The sequence below is a fragment of the Megalops cyprinoides genome, chromosome 11 (assembly GCF_013368585.1).
Source record: "Megalops cyprinoides isolate fMegCyp1 chromosome 11, fMegCyp1.pri, whole genome shotgun sequence".
NCBI classification, from domain to species: domain Eukaryota; kingdom Metazoa; phylum Chordata; class Actinopteri; order Elopiformes; family Megalopidae; genus Megalops; species Megalops cyprinoides.
In genome coordinates, this window is record NC_050593.1 from 9,700,209 (window position 1) to 9,708,315 (window position 8,107).

The window sequence follows — 8,107 nt, forward strand, 5'->3', positions numbered from 1 at the left end:
GCGTGTGTCTGTTTTCGTAACTGAGGTGAAACATGGTGCAATGTTGCCCTCTCAATTCTCCGTATTGTCAACAGAGGGCGCCCAAGCCCCTAATGATAACTGCTTACCTGTGTAATCACGGTAACCAAGAACAATTGTGTTGTGGATTCCACGAAAACCACGCATTTCAAGTTCATGTAATTTTGCACAATTTAAAAGTATTAAGAGTGTATTTCTGTAATGAGAATACAAATCCAACATTTTTGTATAAAAAGTGGGTCGCCCCTTGTTTGCTAGCATGAAGTCACAAGCTGGAGGGGCAGTGTACATGCCAAACCAGTGCCCGGTTCCACACACAGCTCCTCCAAACTGTCACTCCTATGCTCTGCGGCCAGGAAACCGAGTCATGCATGCAAGGCGTCTGCTCCGGGAGTGACACTCATGTGACGCACTCCTCACTAACATCTCCCCTACTCTCCTCCACAGGCACAATGCTCACCCGCCCAGCCCTGAGAGGGGCGCTGCAACGGCCTGTGGTGTCGTGCACCCAAAAGAGGCAGAGCCTCTGATGTAAACAGCCCAACTGGAGGATGGGGAGAAAGTAGGGAGGCAATTCTTCCATCCTCTGTGCTGCTCCAATCCCTCACTTAGTTAATAATGTCAGTCTGAGAGGTGGAAGGGAAGAGGGCACAGGCCACAGGCTCCACAGAGAATGGAGCCCTGGTTTTGCCAAAAGCCTGGCTGTCAGGAAGTCAAGTATATCTCACAGCACAGACAGCGCAGGGCCTTTTACAGTAAAGGTGAGGTCATCGTTCCGGGGCAGGGGAATTCAGTAGGAATCAGCTGTTTCAGGTCAGGAATAGAAGTATGATGTAGATCCTGCACCCCCCCCCTCCCCCCCCGTGTCCTGTTCATGGGAGGGGCAGAGCCAACCCACCCCATGTCTGCTGCTGTCCTTGAACAGCGGAGCAAAGCGCCTTTCCCAGATGTCCCGTCACCTCGCTCGCCTCACATCCGGTGATCTCGGACCTAGGCGGGTGAGTCAGGACTTCTGAGGGGGTGTGTGTGGGGGAGGGGGTACTGCATGATACCAGTCCTGGCTGCGTCTTGTTTTTCACGTCATTCCCTTTCATGTGATCCCGCTTCAGACGTCACTTACGTGTCTGGAGAGTTTCTGCGATGAATTGCCAGTGTGGTCAGACAGGAATCAACAACAAGCGCTATGAGCAAGCCCAGGGTCAGCAGAGTTCCTTAGGAGACAGGGGTGGGGTCAGTAGAGCTCCTTTACATGCGGGAGAGACAGGGGCATGTTGGAGGAGGTTTGGTTGCCCAGACAAGCCTGCCCCCTGCCTCCTACCCCATCAAAGCCTGTCTGATATTTATTTGAAGCCATCTCCCAGAATACACTGGTGAGGTGTGTGAATGGTCCTGTGGCCTAGGTCATGCCTGCATACTGCATTCCCCTCACACTGCCTCATTCCAGCACACTCTCCCAGCCCATCTCTGCAGCCAGCAGCCTGCTATAGATTTACACCTACCACATCTACCCTGTGCACACCCACTGCCTCTCTCTGTTACAGGAAGTAACCCGAAGACAAAGGGAGAAATGCATTTTGTCATGTTCACTTCTTGATGCACAGCATGTCTACTCGTGGGCAAAGAAATGTATTTGCGTAAGATGCCATGTTGCCAGCATTAGATGACACAAGGATATAACATAGAAATAGTGTTGGGCGTTAGTTGGGCGTCAAGTTAGTCGTTTTCATTACAAAGTTAATCCTGAAGAGTGTGCACATCATTTGCCTGCTTGTTGAGGACATGGGTCTTTTGGTGGAGCAGGCTGAGCGGCCGTGTTAAAGACTGTGCAGGCTGGTCGCTGGTGTGTCGAGCGTTGCGTGCACTATGATGTCAGGAAGCAGCAGGGGGTGGAACCATGAGCAGGGCCGTAGTCACTGTGGCACTTATCTGGTGTGGTCAGAGCAGGGACAGATGGACCGCACTGCACAGGGGATGTGAAGTCACATCTGCCTCTCCGGCCTGCAGAGAGGACGCAGATATGGGTGACACACGGCGATATCTGACCGCGGTTTCCTCTGAGTGGCCGCCGTGTCGTGAGCCCCTGTCCTCCAGAGCCGCGCGATAAACTATTTAAAGCTACACCCTCCGGCCGCACGGTGCGCGCCTCTCTGAAGTCTTCTCACTCTGCCTCCTGCCGCGCATGACTGCGGCCGTGACTCCTCCGGTCCTCTTCTGCCTTTTGGGAATTTACGACAAAACAAACACGCGATAACTAGCATCTCCTGCCAAAAGCGCCTCTGACATCAGTCGCTGACTAAGTTTGTGTGGAAAAACAGGAAGTGGAGCAGGGACCTACTGTTCTGGAGCCAGCATGGGGCCCAAATTGAACATTCAGACATGGGAAATACACATCTGACCAAAGAGTCTTACTCCTCCTGTGGTCAATGGTCCAGCCAGAATGGTTAGCGTTGGGTTTGGATAACGTTATTACAACAGCAGATCGGTGGCCACAGGTTTCCCCAGTGTGGTGGCCCTCCATGGTCAGCACACTATGCACCCAGGGGTTACTCTCAGTCCTTGATTGTGGTGTTCGACGTTGAGAGAGAGTCGTGGTTTTTGGTTACAGAGGGGATGGCCAACACCAGGGGGAGTGCGGCATTCCTGGCCTGTGGATTTGGGGGTGGGGGAGGATGGAAGCCCACCCAGTGCTACCCAAACACCACTGGGGGGTCATGGTCCTACCACTGCTTTCAGAGAGAGGGCATATTCTGGGGTGGAGGAAAAGGAGCAAAGGGGTAGAGGGAGGGAAGTGGGAGATGAGTGTGGAAGCCTAAGAGTTTAAGGGTGGCTCTGAGGCCCTGCATTAGCACTCCCCCTCTCTGATGGACTGGGGTAAAGAAAGCTGCTTCGCTAGCACAGTCACGCTATCTCTGTGGCTTTTAGTCATAAATGATTCGGTTTCATGCTGTGCAGTAAAACCACAGGGTCACGGAAAACAACAACAACTGTTTTTGAGGAAGAGTAGCTCTCCATGTGGCTCTGTTTCTGAGGGAGAGCAGGGCTCCGTGTGGCCCTATTTCTGAGGGAGAGCAGGGCTCCATGTGGCTCTGTTTCTGAGGGAGAGCAGGGCTCCATGTGGCTCTGTTTCTGAGGGAGAGCAAGCCACCGTGTGGTTCTGTTTCCAAGTGAAAGCAGCTATCCATGTGGTTCTGTTTCTGAGGGGAAAGAAGGCCTCCCAGCGTGGCTTGGGCAACAGCAACAGTGCTTGCCTACTCCAGATGCAGAACTCACCTCCACTTCTGCCTACACATATTTTGAACGGTTCATCTCGATGGCCTTCTGCAGCAGAATCATTTTCACTTTTACCATTTAGTCTCAATTGAGTTTTTTTGTTTTGTGTTTTGATTCCCTCTGTAAACAGTGCAGTGTAAATTGTCCAGTGATCATGTCATTATTAAGAGGGCCAGACCAAATATGTTGGTTGGTTTATTGATTGACTGATTGATTGATCACCCTGCACCTGCTGCCTGAAGGATCCTAGGAACCAATCAGAAGTTCCAGTTCATCCCCACCAAAGACTCTTCTGAGTCGCACTCAGGAACCTGAGTGTGGGGCTAATTACCCAACTCCAGAGAAGGAGCAGACTGCAGATGGGGCTGGAAAAGGCGATATGCCCACCTTTTTGAAGACTTACATCTTACACCTGACACACGCTCACTTAAGGACCACATTATCACACCTTTTAGAGTTAAATGCCGCTCTCCCCGCACAAATGCAAGCACAAACACTGCCTTGACATCAGAAGTAGACCACCACCTCGGAGCCAGCAGAAAAACACAAGCTAATGCAGTGTGTTTTGTCTGGAGCGTGTGCATGGCAACCTGATGCAACTGCTGCGCAACTGCCCCCTCTGTGCAGTTGTCTGTAGCATGACGGTGATCCTACCTGCGTGTGAAGGCATGACACCAGTCAGCACAGCAGGGTTCAGTGCGGCAGATAGATCCATGTGACGTGTGTGTCAGAGCACCCTTAATGTCATTTGCTTCTGCCATAGATGATTATCATGATGATAACGATGCCTGCCTTATCCATGTCAGTGATGTGACCCCCCCTTTCCTCATTGGGAAAGTGAAAAACTGAGACATATCAGTATTCTATTTCTCATAACACACATCCCTCTGTGGCACCGCCCTAATGATGGCTCTGCCCAAAAGAAGAAGCCGTAATGATCACAGCCTTTCCACTCTGGCTTGGCCAATTACACAATAAAGAAAGCAAATGGGATTTCAACGATTCTTTTACGATTGTTTGCTTGGGAGGAATTATAACCGAGCGTTCTCTTCCTCCAGGCAGCCAAAGTCAATACGGCGGGAGGAATGGAGTTTCTGTAGATCAGCAATCCTGACACATCAATGCAGGGAGAGGGTCTCTCAGTTTCTTTTTATTTTTGTGGGGGTGTGAAGGGTGGGATCACCCTAGAGATCTGAGCAGGCTGTGGCTTTCTGGGGCTTAGGGATAGTGTGTTTAAGCAAAGGTTATACACGTTCCCCTGTCAACCCCACCCCTGCCATTGCCCCCACCCCCCCAACCCCGAAACAAGCTAGCTGGTTTAGGCCATCTCCAGGGAGAAATTACTACATGAAAAAGAAAATACACACTTTTAAAGCTCTGTGTTTTCAATTTGCTGCCACATGGTTCAAATTAGCCACGTATTTACTGAGGTCGGTAAGTGGGCACGTCCCCCCTGGGGATGGAGGGGGGCATGTGGAATTACGGAGCAATGAGGAACTCAGACCCATACGGTCGTCAGAACCTACATAGCACTGACTGTACAGTCATCAGAACCAGTGTAACACTGACCGTACGGTCATCAGAACCTGTATAACACTAACCGTACAGTCACCAGAACCTGTGTAACACTGACTGTATGGACATCACAACCTGTGTAACACTGATTGTACAGTCAACAGGACATGTTTAACACTGACCGTATAGTTATCAGAACCTGTGTAATACTGACCTTATGGTCAGCATAACTTGTATAACGCTGATCAGACATGTAGACAACCTGTAGACAACTGATTGTACCTGCTGTTTCAGCTGCATTCTTTCACAATGGCAGATTCCTCAACTTCAGGTCAGATTGCAGAATGACTTGAATGGTTAATATATTTAATTTTACATTTGTAAAATGTCACACTCAAATAATGTCCATTAAGTATGTCATACATAAAATGACATACTTAATGGACATTATTTGGGTATATATGGTAGAATTATTGCCTTTAAAACTGGTTCAACGACAAGCACACATGCACAGTGTTCTAACACTGCATGTACAGTACAGTGCATTATCATCCAATGCCAAATCAGCTAAAGTAAACTTCTCATAAAATGACTGAAAGCCCCTCTTAATACCTACTTAGTGCTGTTTGCTGCTAAATTTCCCATGAAATCATCTCTAATTGAGGTCTCATCAGCATGTTGCGGAAAATAATATCTGTGCACTGTCACAGGATTATAAGTATGAAAAAACTGGCTGTTTTTTTTATTGTTTATCAGCCTGTCACTGCTCACCCTCTGTGTATCCTCGATTAACTGTTAAAGGTTGCAGACAGCTTGACCGCAGCCAGACGGGTGCTGAAGTTCATGGGGTCGGGGGTATACATTCCCACGGTGTTCAGGCTTTTGCGGTCCAATTTGCAGAGCACTCACTGTGACACACAGGGCTGGGGGGTGCGTAGCATGCCCAAAACACGCGGGCTGGGTCGTTAGCTCCAATTTGTACAGTAATTGTGGAAATCATTCAGATGAGTAAGGTCAGCTGGAACCAATAAGGATAATTGCAATGTGTTCCAAAAGGCCCGGGCCCAGACCAGGAACAAAAGAGAGTTTTTATATGCAAGCAGCTGTCCCTGAATCAGGCGTCTGAAGCCAGCAGTACCACAGCACTCACACTGCTCTCCCGGCACAGTAATACATGTGTCTGCACGGGGCACTCTGTGCTGGCAGCCAGAGAACGCCAGTCACCTGACCTCACCTTTCCAGGATTACCATCTCTGTCATCATCACTCTGGCCATGCCTGGCTGTCCAGACTCCCTCTTGCAGACCAGTGTGCATGAGAACGCTGCTCTGGGGTATTTATAATATTAATGACATGAATGAATTCAGCCAAATTTAGCAATCTCTGGGGGAAGGGGGAGGGGATTCTCCATTCATGTGCAGTTTGAGAGGGAGAGACAGTATTCCCAGGAGTCAGGGGTCACTCTAAACTGGGAGCTGAAGCAGGGCAGGGCTGTGTGTTACTCCTAAAAGAAAGTTACCAAAATACGCTGATAAATAAAGGATAAATAACACAGAAGAATATTTCAGGTTTCTTAAAAGATAACAAAGCAATAAAAGTTAAAAAAGTTATTTTAGGCCATTTACTCATAAGCGTAAAAGTGATTGTGTTTGGTGGCTGATTACAGCCTGAAAGTGATTGTGTTTGGTGGCTGATTTTCAGTGATTCCTCCTAGCAGCAGAAGGGCAGGAGAGACAGTGTTGTGTTTTGTGTAAAACCCCTGCCCCTGAGCAAGCTGTTACAGCCATTATTACTTTACAGTGAGCTCCTGGGAGTCTCATTTGTTAAGTGGTGTTCTTATCGCGGGCTGCGTTCTGTGTGTTATTGCTTGATGCGCGCGCGATGAGAGCATGACTTAAGACGCCGCTGAAAGGGGAAACTTTGCTGAGTCTCGCATTGGCTGGGGGAAGGTCTAGAATCCTCGCATTACATCACTGCCCATGATGTCACCCTGTGGGGTGACTTTGGCACACGTGACCGCCTGAGTGAAGTCACGCTCAGTTTTTACATTTAGCTTGCAGCAGATAATTAATAACCGAGCCCTCAGGTCACAGTTTTCATACGAGCGACTATAAAAGATTTTTTTTTTCCATTTCTTTTTTTTTCATTCATTATTTCTTTCCTCAGAAAGGCGGTCCAAACAATGACGTCTTCAGTTTCAAAAGAAGGAGAGGCACAGAGGCTTCTGTTTTTTCTCCGGAGGGACGTTATAATCATTTCATTTATACCCAACAGCAGTCATTTTATCTACCACACCCTTGCCCTGAGGTCCCTGGCTGCAACGGGAGGATGCAGGATGGAGCACAGTGCAGGCTTTTAGGATAGGACACATTTATTCTCATTAAGTTCTGATAATGTCAGATAGAGGAAGGCTCTACATGGGCCAAGGACATAAAGCCTGATACTCGCAGCCATTACCTCAGTCAGACAACCGCATGCTGTCAGCCTCACCTGCTCTGATTGAGGTGAGCCATTTATGCGCCCAAAAAAAGGCGGCGGCCATCTGAGTCATAATCTCACAGCATCTTTAATGTTGAAAAATACCTCTCTGACTAAAGTAGAGTTTCCAATATCATTTACCTGCTTTAAATTTAAATTCTGAATCTGAATTTAAATAGAAGCTGTCAATCCACTTGACTAATGCCCCTCAGAAGGAGTATTATGACCGTTTTGTTTTTGTACATCCAGTGCCAGTTCTTCCAGTAAAGGTTGTTAACTGGCATGGTCTTTCTGCTGTAGCAATTAGGCCACACCTGATCCAGTTTTACTTTAGGCAGATCCTAACTCATCTCAGCTGTGTAGAGTGACCCTAAGGAAGAGGAAGTATATCCACGAGCAGCCAAACCCTGCACATCCAGACGGGCAAGGTACAGACATAGAAAGGATAATGCTCACAGATCAGGGTGTGCTACAGGTGCAAAATTTTCTAACTCCAAACTATAACCCCACAAGGTATAGAGAAACAGCATAACCATATAACGGCTGCTGGGAGTACTTTATAAGTTGCCTTATTTGCCTAAAGTTTGCCATTAGGCCCATTCTTATGGTAGTCATATTTATGGTGAAAAATTGTTTACCGTAAGCAGTAAATAAACCGCAGGCTGTCTTCCAGCATTAACCTCTGTCAACCTTCAGGTCCTCTAAATGATTCCTCATTTCCACTTTTAGTTTAACATGCTGAGGGCACCATTTCATATAGACTGGAGAAAGGTTTTCTAAAAGCTGGCCTGAATGCCGTGTGCCATTTAAAACAAGCTGATATGCTT